General features: G+C 41.1%; 1 long non-coding RNA gene across 2 annotated transcripts; it reads left to right on the top strand.

Moving 5' to 3' along the window:
• The first annotated feature begins 370 nt into the window (after positions 1–370).
• Positions 371–22,547, top strand: LOC310914365. 2 transcript variants are annotated; one of them, XR_014591011.1, is made up of 5 exons: positions 371–494; positions 8,202–8,346; positions 17,658–17,755; positions 19,460–19,571; positions 20,137–22,547. It is a non-coding gene; the product is annotated as an uncharacterized lncRNA (long non-coding RNA). The 2 variants fall into 2 exon arrangements; XR_014591012.1 differs by having other exon boundaries at positions 19,463–19,571.
• The last annotated feature ends 225 nt before the right edge of the window (positions 22,548–22,772 follow it).

A 22,772-nucleotide genomic window follows, 5' to 3' on the forward strand; every position in this document is an offset into this window, starting at 1 on the left:
TGCATGAGCAGTTTGAAAAAAGCCCTGCACGAAGCCCTCCCCCAAAAGCTCATAACAGTGCAAAATACTGGTGAGGCTGGAGGGATCAGGCTTTGCAATATTTTATTTCCTTGCAGAAGCAGTGATACATGTTCTTCAGTTATACATAGATGAATGTTCATTCCATGTGCTGTTTTCAGCTGTGTACTTACACCAGTCCAAAATCCCAAAGAGAAAAGTAAAAGCTGAGATTCACATCAGTAGCAGAGAACATCAGGTGATGTTGATTTAAAGAAAACATTAATCAATCCAGATTTGCTTGGAACGGGGCCCAGGTTCACTCAACAGGTTGGTGAACCTTAGCAAATGTTTCTGTGAATCTGTTCTGCGTTTTGACTTTGTAACGTGATCTGAAATCATCTGAGTTTCATGTGGTTTTGTTGTGTGCATTGGGAACGCTCATGGGGCAAATCCAGGGAAAGACAGAGGTGCTAAATTTTGCATGACGTGGTAAGGTAAGAAGTGTTTCACTCTTCTTGACACTCCCTGACACCAAAGTGAACAACAGTTGATGCTGTCAGCGCAGTTTTAAAAGAGGAGACAATCACTGTCTGTCAGGCTCCTTGTGTCTCCAAGAATATTTTGGAGCCAACAGTCTTCAAATCATATCCTGAAAAACCCTATCATGAGTTTTGGACTGTTATTTTCTCTTTCTCTGTTTCTGGTAAATGTCAAGAGTTTTACTGCATAGGCAGGTACTGGAGTTGTGAACAATATGTTATGTTTTTTGATGTATATTGGTTTGAAGAAGTTTTACAGTGCTTCTAAAAATTAGGTTTTTATGTTGAATCTGTGGGTGAACAACTTGTGTTTTAACTTTATTCGGTTTGTATCTGAATTCATAAATAGGTGTACTCAGCCTCCATAGCTGGATATAAAGTATTTAAGATCCATCTACACCAATCAGGTAAAAAATATGATGAGGTGACACTTTCTATTAATTTTATTTTTAGTCCAAACTAGAGCCCAGAGCAATAAAGACGTGAGACACTCTGCACGAAAAACAAAATCTAATTCATCAGAGGATGCCAAATTTTTCATTCTGTTTCAGGGTGAGCAACAGAATTTTGCTGGAGCTGAGAATTTGTAGACAAAAGCAGGTAGGAGGAGCTGTTTATTTTTTTACACTGATTCACTGCCTCATAATTGAGACATGTTTGTGGATCAGTGGGATGACAGGGAGCTTAGAGAGAGAAAAGGAGGCCAGTGAGTGTAGCTTAGTAGCCTGGCAGATATACAAAGTCAGAGAAGATAATTTAACTGTCTCTTCTGGCCTTAAACCTGAGGAAACTCAAAGAAAAAATCAAAGTCTGCAGAGGTTATAGGTATGAAAAAAAATGTCACAAGCTGGAGTGTCCTTTAATGCCCCTGGGGTTCAACATTCCTTAGCACACCAAGCAGACTGGGGTCTAGTCATAGATGGAATGGTCCTGCCAGTCCATTCAGAAGTACAGTAGAGAGGAAGAACAGCTTGCCAGGAATATTCAGGTTTAAACTGATCTCTTTATTCTCCTCTAGAAGAGTTCTGTTTGCACCCGCCCGTATCGTTGCATTTTTCCACTAAGGTTGTCTCACTTATTTAACTTGACACAGGGAGCCCCCTCTGAGGGCTTTGAGATTCCAGCCAGCATTGGAAGTGACAGCCCAGATAAGGCAGGTAATCATATCAGACCTTGGGGGACCACACTGACTACTTTTTAATTGATAATTCCAAGTTTCTGTAATAAATTTATTTCTTAATTATATACATCATGTCATACATGGTAGCTAATGATTACCACTAGTTTAAGTCTGCAGCCTTCAAGACATCCTTTCCCTACCATATAATCATGATTTCCCTTCCAAATTAAGATTTCCTCAAAAAGAAAATGAACAAAAACCTGCATGTTAAATCTAATTCCTTCCAAATAAAAGAAAAGTAGGTAAATTTAAGATACTAAGTTAAGTAAGTGATTTTAATTAGTGAATCATTTCAGGAAGATCATAAAACATTTAAATAACATTGAAGTTATGTATATTTAAGCAGTTTTATGGAGAATTAAAGTCTTAAATGGTAAATTTCAAATGTAAATACAAAAGTCGATGGAGGAATGTTAATTGCTTTTCCTAAGTTTCTCACATGGCCTAGATGTTATGGGAGGTATCCAGAATTACATTCATAGTAATAATGTGCCCAATTCAAAGCCTATTAAAGTCCTTGGCATTTTTCCATGGATTTTAGCAGTCATTGTATGAAAACAACAAATGCTTTTCAATGTCTAACTTCCAGTACCAAGGAAGTTGCTCATATGTCAAAATTATATATGTGATGTCAATATTCTAACATAATGGTAAATTTTTAATTCAAAATTCCTTTTAATTGCCAAGAAATGTAAACTGACCTTGAGAACTTATCCAGTTACCTCTTTAACAAATAAAATTACATTTGCAGCAACAGACATTTTACACCATCAGATCAGTTCATGTGAAAAAAAACTTATACACCAGGAGAAGCTGCTACAATTAGACAACAAAATGTGCCAACAAATTGAATTATCAAGAATGTGAATTCTCCCATGCCTGTCTGTAGGTCAGCAGTATTCTTACATTAGTTTTGACTTAAATAGATCAAATTAAATTTTAATTTTATAGTTTGATAATAATGAAATGCGTAAGGCTTGAAAATAATGAAATTAAAATCAAGGGTAGTAAAGCTGAAAAGTTGTGATGTATACATTTTCTAAATTTCTTATTGTAAATCACATGGAGATGAATATCCCATTGGAAGAATGAGCACAGAAAGTAATCCTCAGCAGTTTTCCTTGGTTCTCTGAAAACATTTGGTCTTCTGTGAGAGCCTGGAAGAACCACGGGCACATCTCTCCCATGTCAGTGTCAGAATGCAGATGGAAGTGGCAACTTTCCATGCAAGCTTCTTATTCCATGTAGACATGGAAATCACATTGCAGAGACACCAGCAGTCATTAAAAAAAAGTGTGAATACTGTCACTGGTGTCTCCTGTGAATAAAGCATTGGCACGTGTGAGGAAACGATACCTTAAGGGACTGGTACTTCTTAGTGCCCAAAAAAATCCAGAGGAAGCTTTTTTTTTAATCTAGAAAAGATTTTCCAAGGAAAGCTGTCCTGGTGCAGGTGGGAGGTGAGTCAGTGCCCACCTCTCCTGTGCCCCAGTGCCTGCTGGAGGTGAAGCCAACCTCAAAGGCTGTGCAGAGCCTCCATGGGCATTTCTGGCAGAGGGATGTGCGTGCATGGCAGGAGTTCAGCCTCCTGGAGAAGCCACCCTGCCTGTCTACGTGAGAGCAGGGCTGGAGGCAGCACAAACCTGGTCTTTTCTTGCTCTTCAAAGTGTTTGACACCCCCATTACACACAGTCCGAGGCACGCGAGCCGCGACTATGCTACGCCTCTGTTCTTCAGCTGCTGGATGGGGATGTTATTATGCTCTTGTCTCAGATGCTGAGAGGGTTAATTAATTATGTTTATGAAACCCTTTGAGATTCTCAGATGAAAGGTGGCTTTGGAATTGTTAGGTGTTATTATAAGAAAAAAAGAATGATTTTATTGCTTTATGTTAATGGTTAACATCTGCACCACAAAACCTGCTTGATCACATAAAGATTCTGCTAAGCATTTAATCCTAATTTGCAGGCTGATGCATATTCATTTTATTTAGAAGATTAATTTAGTCATCAAAGGTTAATCTGCCTCGGGTTTGTAATTAGACAGAGCAGTGACTTGGCGTCTCTGGGCTCACCCAGGTTGCACTGGGTTTTCTGAGTGGGCAGGGCTGTAACTGTCCCCAGTTTTCACTGCCAGATAGTGCTCAGAGGGAGCTTAATTTTTGGAGAAATGGTGAGTGGTAAAAGCCTTGGCCAGTTTGAAGATTAAAAATAAAAGGAGAGACACAAGCCAATGAACAGTCAATACAGTGAATCTCAGAATGCTGCTTTAATTCATCCCTGGCAGGTTTACTCAATGTGATGTCAAGGGAATAAGCAAGGGATTTTTTTGTATGTATATGTAAAAATGATTTAGCAGATTTCACAATCTTTGCCATATGAATCCCGCCTCTCTTTCAAAATTTCTGATTAGCAGTACGCAGAAAGTTTCTGAAATAAAAAACTGTGAGACTTTCTGCTGGAAAGCTCAGATTTTAACTTTTAGCTTCTGTTAGGAGACATTGTTAAAAGGTCATAAATTGTGACCTGTAGCTGCTTGTTCCCCTGAAAATTAATCCTTTTGTGCTTAACGTTGGCTCCTTTAGTCAGAAGCCACCGAAGAAAATGTGATCCTTGTGGAGAACGAAAATCATATTTCCTTTGCAGGTACACCAGAAGGCATCTTTAATTACTGTTTATAAAGCTGGCTGTTACTAAGTGTGAAGGATTATTAGTGCCAGGGCATTGTCTTTTGAAGTGAGGAAGAGCAGTGCCTGCCTCTTTGTCATGTGCTCATCCTTTCCCCTTTGTGAAGCCGTGGGGAGGGTGATATCAGAGGGTGTGTGCTGTGCCTCTGTGCCCCAGCACAGCCTGGGGGCAACGAGGTGGCCCCCAAAAATCCGAGGGGTGGGACACCAGGGTGGCTTGGGACGTGCTCATCCTCACTGTCAGGGGGCAGCTCTGTGCCTCAGAGATGAAGCTCACACAGAGTAGGGACGTGGGGAGCTGGGTGTGGGAGACAGAGCTGGGAAATGGCAGAGGGAAACCGCGCAAATGGAAAATTTGTCACAAAAACAGCGGTTTGCCCAATGTGAAATCAATACGTGCTGCAAAATAAGCACTGTAAATGAAAATCATGATACTAGAATTTAGGAATTTGGCCAAAGCTTTACATTTCATTGCAGCTTGGCTTTGATTGAGTTAAAAATCCAGATTCCATTGGGGTGGTTGCTCTTTTTCCCCAGCACAGTACTCACATCTCTATTATGATTTGCCAGTTTCCCGCTCCTCTTTCTGGTGCAGAACCTCAGAAGCATCCAAGAAGGGATTTGGGAGACCATAAACAGTTCTTAATTGAGAACAGCCCAGAATCAAGTTAAGTGCTAGCTTGACTACCAGAATATAAATGAAACTCTTTTATTAAAGCATTGTATTTTAAATATTATGAAGAACAAGTGGCCTAACGTGAAAAAGCTTTTAACATAGCAATTATTTGCTTGATAGCTGATAAATTAATTTTAGATGGATGATTACAGCTATCACTTCTTGTCTTCTTCACTTTCATTTTTACTTGATCTAATGACTGCTTACTGATTTTCATTTGGACTTGTGGTGAACTTCTAATTCAATTGGTAATAAATTCAGATTGGTTGAGGCCTCTTCTTGCCATCGGGTTTCCTATTTCCAGTTTAAAAAGCCAATGGAGTTTTGCTGGAATTTTGAAAGAAGTTGGAATTGTTTTGAAACTGATGATTTGCAAAACTGTTTGCAGGCTGACCCATTGGTAATCAACAGCAAACACTCCTCACTTTGTTCTTTACAAGAAGGATACCAGCCATGCAATGAGATTAGGAATGGAAATTCACTACAACTGGGGAAAAAACCCAAACAGCCAGAGTAGGTGTCACTCTAGTAAAGTACTGAAAAATAATGTAATTCTTGTATTCTTCAAGCCCTTCATTTGTAGTCAAGAGGCTGAGAGGGGAATTACATGTTCACCACAGATTTTATACTGTTTATGCTCTTTTAGTTCTCTCCTCAACCTTTAGTGTCTTCACTTGCATCTTAATCCTGAGCTGATTTGTCTGAATGGTGCAGGTACCACTGAAATGTGCATTGTGAGCTTCATCTGTCATCCCTGCTGCTGTATCATTGACTACAGTGAGCTTCCAGAGGAATGAGTCTGGCCCACAAGAGGATGTGAACTGTCAAGAAGACAAACCTCTTTCTCATCCATTTGAAATGTTTGTGGGAAAGAATGCCCTAAATATTTAGCAGCTTGTGTAATTTGAGAGGCAATGCAGGGGTTTTTTAATTTTATTTTTCTCCCTACATTTCCATTTTCTTTATTAAATAGAGGAAAACCTTGCCTTAGGCCTAATGTGCTTATGACAGGGAAAAAAATATCTGCCAGAATCTCCATTATTGCTCAGGCCTGTGTGTATTGTTATTGCTCTTATATTTGTAATACAAAAAGTGACTATGTCACTCATGAAAAATCCTATTTGGAGAAAAACACCCTCCTCTCTCCACTTTTCCAAACCCAATACAGTGTGTAAAGAATCCAGGAGCATTTATGTTGGTTCAGTCAATGCAGCAGGGCTCAAAGCGGTGTGGATGTGAGGGCTGGGCACGTGTGCCCCTGTAGTGATGTACCTGAGTGATGCAGCTCCAGGAGCAGAGGTGTTTTAAGCTGATTTAGCTTCCTCTCCCTTACATGTTTGGGAGTCAGTGCAGCTGCACAGAAAGCATCACTCAGCAGCCCACCCTGGTTTCTGGTGGACAGAAGAAATGATGTGGGACTTCAGTGCTGCAAACTTGGTACATCCCCACTGGAGTCACCTATTTCAGCACTTCCTAAAGGCAGCCAAACTGATTGCTTGCTTCAACCACCATCAAAGATCTTGCCCCTTCCCATTTCAGCTGCAAGGAGCTGCAGTGAGTCAGGCTTGGGTGGAGGGGGAGATCCTCCACCCAGATTGCCAGCTTAAGCTTGCCAGGGCTTTATCTTGTGTTCTTGGGCAATGTGTTAAAGTTTTGCTTCTGGAAGAGCTCAGGGTTACGCTCTTAGAGTCCATCACCATCATGCACCTATGCCTGGCTGGTGCCCCCTCAGCCCTGTGTGGAGCAGGACCCTGGCAGACACCCATGGCTGTGCTTTAATGGAGCTGGTTTACATTTCATGTGTGAAAAGGGATGGCGCAAGGCTCATGAGTGACACTGAGCATGGGAATATTCTCCCTGGAGTGGGGCCGTTCGTGTGTGCACAATTGCAAATTCCCAGTCTAAGTGAATACATAAAAAATCACGTTTATGCACCATTAAATTTACATGATACTGCCCACAAAATCAGCATTTTGGAGCTTTTTGACCATTCTTAGCCCTTCTCCTCCTGGAAAGGATTCCCTTTGACTGGGATATCTAGGCAGCAGGTCCCTGGCAGGGTATCTTTCCAAGAGCTGTGCCAGCTCCAAGACTGGTTGCTGGTATCTCCAAAGGATGAGAAGTTGGCACCTCCTTTGGCTCCTGTGCAACTGAGTGCTCTTCTTTCCCAGCAGAAAGATCTCTGCTTTCTGCCTTTGCCCTCGCCTGGGGCTGAGATGTCTTTATCACATTTACCCTCTGGGCACAGGAAGTGATAGTATATAAGAAATAATTTTGCAACCCTATTTCTGCTAATCATTGCCACTCCTACTGTAATAACAGACAGATGCAACATACACAATTCATGTTTCTATTATTTTTTGCTGCAGTTTGCATGTGTTTTCCATTTAATTACAGTGTATGAATTTCATATCTCTCATTTTTTCCCTTCTTGCATTTAAAATTGAATTTGATATCTGTGATATATAGATAGGCCTGTGGTAAATTGTTTGATGCACTGTACACTCTTAAGTCTGTCTCTGCAAATCTCTTAAGTGCTCTGAATATTTTCCAGTTTTGTTGGTGATGCAATAGTATCTGGCATAGTGTTGGAGTAGTTTCTGCACAGGGCAGAGGAGTAGCTTGAGGATTTAAAGAAACTTTACTTGACAACAGTACCAACACCAAAACCAATCACAACCATTTTAGCTGTTAGAGAACTCTTTGCACCTTTATATTTCAAAACTAATTGCGAAGGACTTTACAGGAGGAGAAAACCGAGGTGTGCTTCTCACTGATGACCAGGATACCATCAACAGGGTAGTGACAGCACTGAAATAGAAACCAGATTTTTGTGATGGATCTACTCAGTGGAAAACATAATAATTCAGGCTTGAAGATCCTGTAGTGTGCTACTCATTGGATCCTTTCTTTACCAACCTGTATTCCCATGAATTGAACATGTTGTAAAACTTGGGAAAGGAGATTTCAGTCAAAGTTTTACATGAAAGAGGCCAGCTAAACTAGAGAGAAACAAAGAAACGTTGCTAAATGCTTCTTCCTACTTTAAAATAATGTGAGTTAGTGGAAATCTTACTAACAGTGGGCTCTGTCTCTTTTGTAACTTCCTGTGTGTTTCAGAAAGAGTTGAATTTTCTTGCTACTTACCAAGAGGAGAAAAACAGCATAAGAGCATTGGTTGATGGGCATGCTTTGGATTCACACTGGATCCTGGAAGCAGAACTGTTCCCTGTGGATGTAGAAGTATCATGGTAACTCCCCTCAGGTAATAGTCAAGTCTTATTTTTTTCTAAAGTGCAATGTCTGATTGCAGTGTGTTCTACAGACCGATCAATCAACTGCAAATGACGTGTTTTTAAAACAATGGGTGGATGCTTGCTTAGTTCACACATAGCCCACAGAGGCTTTGGAGGCTTGATGCACTCTATTGAGTAAATAACTATAAATAAATCAGACTATTAAAACATCTTTAAATGTGCATTATGCCATCAAGCCATGCTGTTTGGAAAGAGCTGTGGTGTTTGGGAAAAATTAAACAATTTCAACAACTGTCCAAATACATATTTACACATAGTTTATAGTGTACACAAAGATATGCTTGTGACAACTCTTGGGCCCCAATGAGTTTTATTAATTATTCTTTGAATTTTCAGTCACTTAAACACTGCAAGTAGACAGGAGGCAGCTAATCACAGGGAGAAATGCTGATTTCAAGGGAATTTGCAACTTACTTCTCCCACAGCCTTTAGCAGCAAATGGTGAAATATTGATATGGGGTGTATGGAATAGACCTGTGTAGGGAGAGGACAGAGAACTGTAGTTCATACAGGCTTTTAGTACCTGTTTGTTCAGCCAGGTGAATAAAAAGGACATTTCTCTTGATGAGAACTCTCCTGGTCAGTTCCAACTGGAAATGGGACTGTTATCACTGAAACTTTTTTTCATTACTTATATGCCATCTAGGACCTGCAGATATTTTGGTATTCTGAAATCCCTAGACTCCCAATATTAAATGATTCCAGTGTCCTAATTCCCGTTCAGTCGATAAGGAGCAGAGTCTGTGGGCTTCTGGCTTCCTTGTTCAATGAAGGATATAGTGCCATACTTGAAAGACAAAATTTCTTTAGATAAGAAACTTCAGAGTAGGGACCTTACTTTCCTGCTTGCCTGTGATGTTATCAAGCAATAATCCTTGTTAAGTAAGGATTAATGTTCTAACATGATCACGCTGATGAAATGTCTTTTTGGCTGCAGAGGAGACCTGGCAGAGTCTGCCTGCCTTTGGAGGGCTTTATAGACCTTGTTCACATGAGACACTTCACCTGTGAGTGGGGTGGGGGATCATCAGCTTCTCCCACTACCACTGAGGAGCATCTCGGGCTGAGATCTCACCTGCACCTAGGAATAATGCCCTACAAAAGCATCTTTTAGTTGTAAGGCTCTGAAACCAAGTTGTCTGTCAGCTCTAAAGTTGTTTTGGATTTCATCAGCTTGTTTTATCACATGCTAGAGAAGTGCCAGTGTTAAGAAGACTTGTCTTAAGCAATCCTCTTAGTGTTCCTGAGAGAGGTGGTTATATTTTAAATACAGTGTGTCAATCTGTTGTCCATCTCTTATGGACAACTTGATCAGACCCCATGGGGCAAAGTTAATGGAGTCTTGTAATATCTAAAAAGCCCCTTTAGCAGCAGCAATGTTTATTTTTTGGTTGTACTGCTTATTTGCTAATTCCTATCTCATTGCAAAACTTTCTAGGTACTCTGATTTCGTTATCTGACTTGTTAGGAGTGAACAGGGCCCTTAAGGACTCCTCTATTTTTGGACAGTTGTCAATTTTACCAATTAAAAGAATGCCTTTGGATGGTTATCAGAAGCTGGAGCTGAAAACATGTTTGCAATTACTGATGACATAGCTGTTTCTATTTGCTGCTCTCTCTTTTAATTCCCAAAAGTGATATTTTTTTTGGCAGTAGATATGAGAAAATATGTCACTGTGTATAATTACAAAATGCTGTTCGTTTCTGTCTTGTAACTGTGGGGGGTTAGTTGGTACAACACATTTGGTTCATTCTTGGCTCACTCAACTGCATGACACACATTTAAGTGTATTATTAATTGTCATGTTAATATTCATTACCATGTTAATTTCCATGGAATCATATAATTCTGCATGCCTCCAAATTGATGTTCAAGGGTATATGCAAGCATGAAAAAAACCCCATTGAATAGTTTCCTAGAACATTGTAATAGGCCTTAAATAAAATCACCTTCTGAACATTTTCCTCTAGGACACCTGGGCTTTTTCAACAGACTTTGACCCCACCATGATCATTGCTACGAAACAAGATTCATCCCTGGGAATGGGCTTTGTACAAAGCTGCTTTAAATGTTCATTGTGCTTCCAACCAGATTCAGAATACAAATCCACAGTACTGGCTTTACTTTAATTTCCTAGGTTGCATCTGCCATCTTATCAAAGCAATCTGACTCCATAGTGCACTGAAGAAGCTGCATAATATTTTCAGTGGCCTGGATTTTTCACTTGATATATCAACAAATATATGAATAATGGCTCTATAAGTATCTGTGAATTCTTCAGAAGATTGTTTTGCAAGAGAAAGTTCTGCTAGAAACAGTAGCTTAGGAAGAGCAAATCTGTGGGATAAGAGGTGAACCTCAATTTAAATGACTGTTGCCTGGGAATTTAAAAGAAAGGGATTGATACAAATATTTTGAATAGCACAGACTCCTCAAATCAGTGAGAATTTTTCATTGGTTTTGAACATGCATCACACTTCCAGTGCATGTTGTCTATGTTATAAAAAGAGGGCACATAATGTCTGAGGTGCTCTATTTTTCCAGAAAATAGGCCCAGCTAAGAAAAACTTGTCCATTTTTGAGGCATTAGTTACAAATGAACGCAAACCTACAGTTTATAGATGAGGGGGGGGGGGTTTCTTTTCTCTAATCCTGGTGAAGTTTTAAGAGGTTTCAGATAGGTTCATTTTCCACTTTTACTTCTCTTTCTTAGAGAACTCACAGGCTCAGCCAAGAGAGGAGGTGGCTTTAGCCTCTTGCCTCGGCTGGGGGTTGTCACTCTGAGCAGGTGTCAGTCCATGGCACAAAACCAGGGTGGGGTCACAGCACTGGAGACTTTATTGTAGCATAAAAATAGCTCCCTGCCAAAGTCCTCACAGAGGAATGTATTTCAAGGTCAGTTACACTCCACAATCATCTCAAAACATGCTTGTAAATAAATTGTATGGGCTTAGCTCTGCTGTCTTTGACATTTCCCCCCAAGTAAATGCCAGGCCTGCTGTGGAGAAAATTCCACTGACTGAGAGCCCCACACCTGAGCAGGCTCAGAGCTTCTCTTCTCAGCTGGGATTTAGTAGTCTCGGTTCTAGGTGGCAGCAAAGCCCTTCTCAAACCCTCTGAGCTGCCTGGGGTACACCTGTCCCTGGGCAATGAGGAGCAGAGGCACCTGAGTCACTGCTGGACAGAGCGGCTCTGGAAGCAGCCTGGCTGGAGAGCAGAGCTGGAAAAGCAGGAAAACAGGGCGCTGCTGCTCCAACAGGTCCCTGCTGCAGAGCAGGGCTCTGGGGACACAGCTCAGAGACAGCCTGTTTATTTGGGCAGGACTCGCATGTTTTTCTATGCTGCAGCTGCACTTCCCGGGGTGGGACTCTGCTGCTCCATGTGTTTCTGTCTGGTGACAGAGTTTCAGACACAGGTGAACTCTTAGCAAGCATTTGTGTATTTGCCTACAAAAGCCAGCTCTGCTCTCGTAAGAGACACAAGCACACTGCTATACTATTATTATTATTATTATTATTATTATTATTATTATTATTATTATATTATCAACAGCTTATATTCAGAAGTTGTATATAAGTCTCATTTTAGGATGACAGACCTGCTTGAACACAGCCATTTAGAAGTGTGAATTAATATATTGATACTATGCTAGGAAGGATGTTTTGGAACTTCTTTCGAAACAGAAATTAACATTTTATCTGAAAACAGTAATGGAAAGAAAATTGTGTAGTCTAGCAAAGTATATCATTTAGACTTGATGATAGAATAATTGTTTTCCATCAAGCAAACCAAAGAAGAATCCATAATAAAATTTTACAAGTTAGCTGCCACCAAGAATAAACTCAAGAGCACTATATGAAATGAATTGTGTGTTTTAACTGAATCTTCTCTCAGGACAATAACTCTAATGCAGAGCCAAGGTCTGAAGAGGTCACCTGCAGAAAACCCTCTTGGGGCATTTCAGAGGAGAAAGGAAATATTCTTCTCCCTGTCAGGTTCACTTCATGTCCTAATATGTCTGAGGATGTGCATTGAAAACATAATCCACATCCACCATTCTGAGTCGGGGTTTAGATAACAAGGGTCATTAAGAAATCTCTGAGGATGACAAACTTAACCCTGTATGAACTTAAGGATCATATCGTGCTACTAATGTGAAGAGTAAGCCTGGTTGATTGTAATTGTGACTGAACTAAAATGTCACTTACCATTAAGATCAGTTTCTATTTTTTTAAGAATTAGAGCATTTCTCTAAAAATACGTATAAGATCATAACTGGCATCTATTGAGCATAGTCTGTACTGATCTTTTCCAGTACTACATGAGAGAACATCTGGATTTCCATATGTTTCCAAATGTTTGCCATATCTCACATTGTGTTTGCAGGACCGGGGTGTGGCAATTCAGTGCAGGATCCCAAATTAAAATACCTATTGAGAAACCTCTACATTTGTCATCACAAGCATCCAACTCCACAACTCCTGCTCAGGCCCTTGGGGTAAACCAGGGTGTATTGTGACTCTGCTCCCAAAGGGTGACGTGTGCTCCTGAAGAATGTGCAACACTCTTGGCTCTGAATTCAGAACCAGGGGTACTGCTGGGCTCTCAGCATGCTGCCCCTCAGCTGGCTGTGCTGGGATGAAATGCTCCAAACATTGTGTTCCCATGTCAGCTGGGATTCCCATGTCAGCTGTGTGGGAATGTCAGGATGTTTGCATGTTAGGATGGTTGGGCACTGGAACAGGCTCCCTGGGGCAATGGTCACAGTCCCAAGCTTGAAAGAGCTCAAAAAGTGTTTGGACAAGGTCTCAGGCACATGTGGGATTGTTGGGGTGTCCTATGGAGGGCCAGGAGTTGGACTTGATCCTTGTGGATCCCTCCCAGCTCAGCCTATTCTGTGATTCTGCGATTCTGTGATTCTGTGATTCTGTGTGTCATATACAGTGGACAGAGAGTGAAGTTGCCCTGCCAGTGGCAGTGTGAAAGGTTCCTGACTGTTTGCACTATAAAAATCACTCCCTGAGCATTCTTGGACCTTTATCACAATGGCCCAATTTATGCCTGAATGAAGCAAAGAGGCCACTTTAACTGCCCTTGCCCAAATCCCCACACTCCATCCTACAGGCATGCCTTTGAGCCTTGAACCTCGTGTAAATGTTTACAGCTCCATTAACTGGGATGTCATCAATTTGAACAATTACAAATTACAATGACATTAAAATACCCAAGCAGCACTAGCTAGAATTCAGCAAGGATGAGAATTATCACATTCCTTGCTCTCCAGTCATGTTGGGGCTTCTTGCTTGGTTTCGTGCTTCTTGTCTTGCATCAGGGAGTTATGGTGTCAAAATTCTCATTTGCATTTTAGCTTCCTTGAACTCCTGAAAGTGGAGGAACTTGGCTAAGCATAGAGTTTCAGTATATTGTGTTTACTTAAGGGGATTCAGGTGCTTACAGAAAATGCTGGGTAGATAGAAACTAACTACAAGGATTAAGGGTGAATTTTAGCTATACTTCACATTCAGTTCCGTTTAGTGAAGATTTCAGATTTCTAAGTTGTGGGCGTTTTTTGTTCTAAGTAAAAAGAAATAAAAATAATAAAAATAAAAAGACACCCTTGGGTGTCTTTCATGGACAAGAATGATAGAAGAAGCTTTCTTAGCTTTACAGCAGATTCAACTCTGTGCTCATTTATCAGTAGAGTCCATCTCTGTGTTGCTGTGCTGGTGTCAGGGTGCTGCAGATGACAAAGCCATCTCCTTTCTCCTGGGATCAGCCTGAATTTTTGTCTCATTGGATTATTTATTTTCTCAGAAGGCTTTTTTGATTCCTGATGATGGGATGCACTGGCTTTATGGCTTTTTCTCTGCACTTTTTTTCTCTTGGTTCGGTCACACGACACAGTTACATTAATTTTTAGAGTGGTCCATGGTGCATTATATAACTGAAGGCACTATGCAGCACAGTGTCTTTGGGATGTTAATAGACACACAGTCACCAGGGAGGGACAAATTCAAGTCCCTGGGAGACAGGAAGCCCTGCTTTTTGGAGGGCTTGTGATGAAATAGGTTCAGACTAATACTCCTCTCAGTACGATAAATCAGGAGAGATTTCCTTGAACTCAAAAGGGGTCGCAAAGAGATAAAACTAGTGACAGGAGAATCATTGCCCTTCTCTCTTAAGAGCAAACAGTTGGTTAAATTCCTCTGCTCCTCAGATAGTGTTGAATGTCAGGCAAGTGATCATTGGGTCTGTGGGGAGTGGGATCCAATCAGGATGTTAATGTGCTGGGAGTGCAGCTGTTTCTTCCCTGGTATCACCCGTGCTTTGACTCACCTTTGCTGCCAAAGTACTCCTTCACTGCTCTTCATTTGTAACTCAAATCTTTACCTACACACATTTGTGACTGAGATTTGTAAGAGACAATTTTATGCTTGAAAAGGGGAGAATTACTTTACAACTATACCTGTTGTCTGTGCAACCGCTCGACAATCTCACAAGAATTCCTTTCACTCCGTGTCTCTGGTTCTCTTTGTCAGTAAGAAACAGAACATGTATAATTCTATGTGCTGAAAATCAAATACTGGCATGACATATTAGCTTCTCTCTCCCCCGCTCTGCCCCCCGCCCCAGTATTCTAAATATGGGTCTACTTTGAAATTAAGTGCACTACAGAATATTCGGTTGCAGCTCATTGCTGGAATACAGTTTATAAATTGTTAGTGTTTGGCAGCCCTTGGTTTTTAAATTCCTACTGATCACAAGTAGCTGGCACTAATCAGCTGCAATAGAGTTACAGTACTGTGTACCTTCTTAAACGGCTGGAGAGGAGATATACATCTAAAACCCCATATATAATAGCCACATGTCAGGAACACTTTACTCTGAGCAGGGTTTTTATTTTACTTTTTACATCTCTCACATTTTACATCTGGTTCAACAGTTCTGAAGGAAACTACATCTGATGTGATAGCAGGAGATCTATATCACACATCTCAAAACCTGCCAGAAATGCAATTTAAATATAGTTTTGGACAGAGTAAAAGCAATATTATTGGTATCAGATGTTTGGGCAGTGAGAAGTTGAGCTCCATCCCCCCTTGTTATTTTTTTTCGTACAGAAGGAAATCATAATGTGAAATCCTAGTTCTGCTTAAACTTGTGAGAGCTTCGCTGTTGATTTCAGGCCTCAGTTTCACCTTGCAATTGTAAAGTACCTGCCAAGTTCAAACAAAACTGTGTAGCTGGAGCAGCAAAGACAGACCTGGATGTGGCCCTTTTGCAGAGATGAGCAGGGTTTGAAGTGGTTTCCGTGGGGATAACTATCAGCTGTACTGTGTCACAGACTTCAGAGAAAACTTCTCCAGTACTTGGAGCCACAAAAAGTTTGTGCAGAGCAGGCTGGTTCTGGTAGACGTCACTTCATTCCAGTTTATTTTCATGGTGCAAGTTTAGAAATATCTGAAATTTCAGATAAGCTAACTCAAGTCAGGGGTTTTATGCCTTGGTCATCTGAGAGTGCACATACCACCTGAACTGAACTTTAGAAGTTTGTGAGAACCATTCACCAGCAGTGGATGGAGAACACGACCTGCTGGCTGCGTCTGTCACAAATTAGCACCTCCCCGGGTCTCCTCTGAAGGGGCTGCCTGCACGTCCTCCCCACATGGCAGTGGGCTTAGTTGCTGGGAAATAGGATAGCCTGTGCGTTAAGGAGGTGTAATTTTAAGACTGTTGGTACTTGGGGTTTGCTGAAAAACAGACCTCACTGATCCAGGGTACTGAAACCTGCTAATCAGAGCTGTCAGTCAAAGCTTGGGAATGTGTTCAGCCACTTGTGTGTCAGCAGTGCCAAAGCACCTATGCATGTGTCCCAAATGCCTTTTGTTCTTGACATCTAAGAGATGTCATTCTGTGAGTCTGGGGCTGCCTGAACAGGCAAACCAAGATGCACTTGGTTATTAGGATCTTAAATGTTATTATTTCATCACTGCGGAGCCCTAACGAAGAACAGGGGCCTCAGTGTGATGGACTCAGTAAGAAGATGAGCTTCAGCTCTTGCTCTGAAGCATGCTACGTTTTTGTCTCATTACTGCTGATCACAATCCAGCACCAAAAGAAATCAAAAGCTGTCTCTAAATTCAGTGAGAGCTCAGGGCACACGAAAGCTGCTCTCAGGAAATGCTCAGTGTGTTGTCAGGATCAGGCCTGTAATGTGTAACTCCAGCCTAGAAAACTCATTTCCTTTGAAGCTCAGTTGAGTGTTACTACTACACATCAGCATGTTGCACCACACAGAGTATATCAAATTTGATGTCATTTTTTTTCTTCCTTTTTCCCTGGGAACCTGTAAATATCCTTTGGTAGCAAAATCAGAGAAGAATAAATTCTCCTCGATGTATTTACAAATGTGAGAGGCTTTTCAAGTTGTATTTGCAATTCTCTTTCTTGCAATGACCTCTATTTTCATAATCCTTCATGGAATATCATGGTTTAAAGAGCTTTCTCTCCCTGCTGTTTTTGTTAAAAGGTTTTTGGTGTGATATTTGGAAAGTCAAATTCTGCATTTAAATGTTGTGTTTTCACAGATATAAATGAAAGAGGCCATATTTATCTTTTTCCCCTTCTTCTCGCTTTTTTCTGAGAACACCAAGCAATTCCACTTTCCTACATGTATTGTTAACTAAACCGTGAGAGCATACAGCAGCTTTAATAGTAAAGCAATTGTGATTACATCTTGCTTGTAATTACATTTATTTCCTCACATATGTCCAAAAAGGCAAGCATTAGTTTGGCCTGTATAGGCATGTGCTAATGGCAAGAAAATCGTCTGGCAGCTTGACAGCAAGGAAAATAGCTTACAGTCACTTAAAGTCTTTCATGTCATGGACACTTGCAAAGACTCTGAGCACTCAGGCTTTTGCTCTCATGCTTTTAAAATCGATTGCGTCCTGAGAGAGGGGGAATTTGCAATGTGCAGCGGATTTGCATCTAAATAATCCAAATATGAAGAGATACAATTGGCAAGGTGCGGGTGTGTGATCACAGATTTGAAAAACCCAATAATGGCACTCTACAGGACTAACTACAAATATCCGAGGGCCCCGTGCTCTGCTCTGTGTTAGCCTGGCAGAAACGCCCACAGCTGTCCAGGGAAAAAGGGTGGGCAAATAAAGAACTCCTGCGATCTGGAAGGGCTCTGAGGCTCACTTGTATCCCACATATCATCTCATTGATTTAATTGACCTCTGTGTACAGGACAGTGCAATCCAGAGTGACTCAGAGGGTCACAGTTTGTTCCCGTAGGAGCAGGGCTGTGCCAGCCCCAGCATTCCTGGCATGAGATGACCACACTGGTGAGTGTTCTTTTCACTTTTTGACAAAAAACCTGGCTAGAAATTTTACAGACTGATTTCTGACAAAGCTGAAATCACATGCATTTTTTCAGTGCAGAAAAGTTTCTTATTGGAAATGATAAATGTTATTAAGTTCTTCAGAAGCTGCATTTAATGTTAAACTGAGCAGTGTCCCAAATGCTGCCTGGGAAGAGTGAGAATTTTTCATTGTCCATATAAGCCACAAATTAGGGTGATTTGCAAGATTTTCTGAAACTAAAGGTACATTTATATCTTCTGTCTAGTCTGCTTGCCTTCTGCTACTGTGGCTACCAAGAATCTCAACAAATTTACTATATTAAGTGAGTGCCTAGCCAGAACAAGTACACTCCCAGAAGGTATGCCTTGGTCCCATTTAGATCTTTCCCAGATTTGTGGGCACTCACATTTGATTGCCAATATCCATGGTCTATGACTACACAAATTACGTCCACAGCTGTAGACATCATTACTGAAAATTCATTCAAGAGTTGGTAAATACACGAACAAATGTTAATCTGCACACTGAACTCGGCAGTTAATTGCACAAACTTGCAAATATGTCCAATTTGATGTTTTTCCTGCTTAGCTAGAGGGAAAATCCTGTATAAAAAATCCTGTATAAAAATAGTCCATCAATCCTGCAGCCCTGTGCCAGGTGGTGAGACAGACAGACAGACATACACACAGGTATAAATGACACAACTTCTCTGACAGGGCTGGCAGTCCCTGAGCTCCCGTTACCAGATGAACCATCTGCTTTTTGCTGAATGATTGGGCTGGGCAAGCAGGGGAGCCAAACTGATGCTCCCACAAAGCTGGCTCAGCCCTCCAGGCAGCACGGACAAAGAAACAGCAAAATAATAATGGAAGTTGCTCACTGGGTCTGTTGCTGTTGTGTGCAAGGGTCAGGCATGTTCTAGTTTTCTTGGGGCAATAAAGCTCCCACCAGTGAGTACTGGACACTCATTGTAAATATCCCTCATCCTTTAGGTGCTCACAAAATCATTGAATCTTCTAAAGTGGAATTTTTGAGGGTAGCTGTGAGATGCTATAGGATTAAAACCTAAGGCTTTTTGTTTGTTTAGTTTAGTTTTTGGCTACTTTGTAGCTTTATTGTGTTTATTGTTCTCTCTCTCTCTCAAACCTCCCATTGAGCTAAAATCTTTCAACAGCAAGAGCAGAGAGTAACTATAGTTAGTATTTATAATTTACCTCCCAGAAATAGAGCCTAAGCTTTCTCCTCCAAGCATTATAAGGAAGGTAGGATTATTATTTGCCATGGAAATGGGAGAATGGAGGAATTAGTGTGGACACAATGATAAAATAAAAGTTCATGATCTGTGTTACGCTACAGAAATGAGACTTGTCTTCTGGTTAGAATCGAGGTCAAATTACAACATCTGAGTACTGGGTGAGGAAAAGCAGAAAGTTGGACTGGAGTTTTGGTCTGTTTTCTATGCCAGAATTTAGGGAGTGCTGAGAAATCTGCCTTTAGATCTATTTCTGGATTTGTATGCTGTGTCTCTAAGAGTTACATTAGCTCTTTCCATTCTGCCATCTGAAAATGTTAATATTTAGGGGATTTTTTTCATAAAACCAGCAACAACATGGAAAATATTAACAGGAAACATTTTAGATGCTACAGGAAATTACAGCTGTGAAGAGTGTTTCATATTGCATTAGCAGGAGATTGAATGAGGCTTCTTCCCATCCAAACTTTTAAATCCGTGAAGAGGAGGAATGTCTCTGACTCCATGTACCTGCTCTGAATGGATATGAAATCTATAAAGAACAGGTATTATTGTTAGCTTTGCTTTCAGTGGCCTGGGAATCAGCAGAAACATTTAGGTTTTAAGACAGCTGAGTTGCACAGTTGTGGGAATTGTGAATGAAGTGACAGAGACGTCACAGCTTACAGCCTGACATCCCAATTGGTGCTGTCAGTGGGACACACGTGTTTGGCAGGCAGTGCTGAGTCCTGCCTGGGATCCTGCTTTCCAGCATGGATACTCTGTCCTCTGTCCCTCTCACCAGGGAGGGAACTTTGTATTTCAGAGCTGCTCTCGTGGGACAAGGGGGCTGCAGAGCCACCTGAGTCTCCACCTCACCAGCAGCCTGGACCTGGCAAGGTCAGAGTGAGCAGTGAAGCTCCCTGAGCTACTGGTGAACGAAGCAATGCTGAACTTTTTTTTGTTAGCTAGCTAGCATAAGTCTAGTCTGGTTAACTTAATATTAAATTTGCACTTTCACTGTTATTATCCCTCAATCATTATGGTGACTCACATTGGGTGACTGGTTTGCTCTCAGATCCTGCCCATGCTTCTACATATGTGGTTTATTTTCTGATTTGATTGACCTAGAGAGAACATTGCTGCTGGATGAGCCTTTCCATGAGAAGAGCTGTGCTGCTGGATGAGCCTTTCCATGAGAAGAGCAATGCTGCTGGATGAGCCTTTCCATGAGAAGAGCTGTGCTGCTGGATGAGCCTTTCCATGAGATGATCTGCTCGTTTCATCCTTTTTAGAAATCTCCCTGGACTCCATGCACAGAAATAGTAACAACAACAACAAAACAATTGAGGTTATCTCGAGAGAAATTCTCTACTGAGGAAAGTGAATAAAATCAGAGATAACCTCTGCTGCTGTTGTGTCTGTCCTCAGGCCTGTAGGGAATCATCAGATACCCTGTGAGCTGAACAGCTTTGCTCTGTTTGTAGTCTCAGACTGGCCCCTGCACTGGAGAGGTCAAACCTGGCAGTGTGGGAGTGTGTTCTGTCCTCCTCAGGATCACCTGCCCTCCCTGAGTATCCCCCTTGCACACCCACAGGATGGCATCCCTCCTACCTGTGCTCATATCCACAGAAGTGCTGTGCTCTGCAGGCTGTAAGGGGCGGATAGACCTGATCTGCCTCAAACTAACAAATCCCCCTGTGCTTGGAAATAAAACAAAGCTCAGAGGGGAGGAAAGTTCCCTCTTCTGAAATGATCAGATGCTATAATACAGTTTCTTTTGAGCTGAATTCTGTTGGGCAGACAGCTATTGATGTGGTCCCCATTGTCACTTAGGTATTTGGTCTATTCATTATTTTCATTTATATTGTTTATGTAGAGCACCTAGAGGCCTGTGATAAGCAAATTCCACCAAATAAAATAAGCCAACTTTAGTAGGTCAATTAGCATTCTCCAAAGATCATACATTTTAGCAGGGAGTTTTGCAGTTTACTGCTGTTGTCTAAGGAGAAAATGGAAAGTAGACTCCTCCCCTCGTATACAGTGTCAAATATCAGCTCTAAATTAGAATGTTACTTATTCTTACTGAAATTGGGAATTCACTGTATGAGCTGAGTAATCACAATGCTGTGCTCTGATTTTGTTTCTGGAGATCATCCAATGAAAACAGCCTGTTGTTACCTACTGGGAAGAAATAGGCAAATACAGTCATGTCTCTAATATGTGTACTCAGTATATCAGTGCTCTCCAGGTTGCTTGCTAAATGCAGCTTAAGAATGTTCTAAGATACAGACAGGGAGATTTGTAATGAGACCTGTGCAATGTATTTCTAGTGGCTGCTGTTTTCTTTATAGTTATAAAATCAATAAAACTTAGGTGAACCAAAAATATAGCCCAGTAATACAGTGTTGCAGGCTGATGGAAGTTGTTCTGATGGGGAATTTATTTTTGATTTGAGCATTATGAGCTTCCTGCTTTCCCTACTTACACAACTTCTGACTGTTTTATTGCCCCCCTCTCTTCACTTGGTTGTCCTCTTTTAGGGGTCCTCTGAGATGCTTTTTCTTCTGGGTAAGTTTTCATTGGCTCTTACATGATGCCTCTCTGCTTAAAACTTTCCTCTTTCTAGGTATTTTTGGTTGTGATTTATTTAAATACTGAAAGTCCTAACATAAAACAAATTAATTGGTAATCCTGCTGCAGCAAGACAATACAATATTTATATTTTGTGTGCCATGCTGAGTTTGTGCCTTTCATCACAGTTTAGGAAAGTCAATCTGTCTAGAATTGGGTATTTTTACCTTTATAGCTCTTCATCTGAGTAAGTGATTGAATCTTTACTCACAGTTTTACTGACTTCTAGGTCTTGACTTGAGCCTGTTGATGTGTTTCTGGTTTGCCAGTTTAGGCTTAAACTTCCTGCCAGACTCAGCCAGACCAAGCCATGTGAGATGCCTACCTTAATAGTCTGCCTCATGTCTGCTCTTCCAGTTGGCTGTGTTTGGGAAGTTGACCTTTCCAGGAATCTACCTCAGGAGCTGGATTTTTTTTTTTTTTTTTTTTTTTTTTTTTTTTTTTTTTTTTGGGTGGGGGGACTAAGCTTGTTCTGACCAAAGAAGTCACAGAAGAGGTACATCAGTGGACAGAACAGGTGAAGAAGAACAGGGAGTAATAGGATTGCTGCTGTCCAGTCTCCTGGGTTCCAGACTCATGATCCTGGCTGAATTTCAAATGCACACAGAAATGCTGCATGGGAGGAGCTGTGCCAGGGTATGGTCAAATCTAAATGCTGGAGTTCAGAGGTTTGGAGCCTCCACTTCTGGAGTTTTGCCTCGGGGGTCTCAGTGTAGGTGACCAGCAGATCTGGCTGTTAAGGGGACCTTTATCCTCACTCTGGCAGAGATGGCCAATGACTCTAGCCCCTGAAAAGGTATTTAGGGTTCTCACTGCAGTCGATTTCGGTGTTTTCAGTGATGATGAAAAATGAATTGTTAACGAATCCATGAAAATCACACAGGTCTTGTTGGTCAGAGCAGAAAAACAAACTGAATAAAAAAACCCCACTGTTTAAAAGGTGTCCTGAATGACTCTTTTGGTGTAAAATGTGAAAAATTATTTTTTTCCAAGAAATATAGGCCTCGAGTACCTAAGGCAGTTCTCAGGTTTAATTCAGCTAAACTGATTTTTTCCCTTGGTTGTTGATGTTGTTCATCAGCCTCATCATACAGTGAATGTTTCTCTAAACCAGAACTTTTCCATTGCAGCCA

Source organism: Zosterops lateralis (genome assembly GCF_965231275.1).
Source record: "Zosterops lateralis genome assembly, chromosome: 12".
Classification (NCBI taxonomy): Eukaryota; Metazoa; Chordata; class Aves; order Passeriformes; family Zosteropidae; genus Zosterops; species Zosterops lateralis.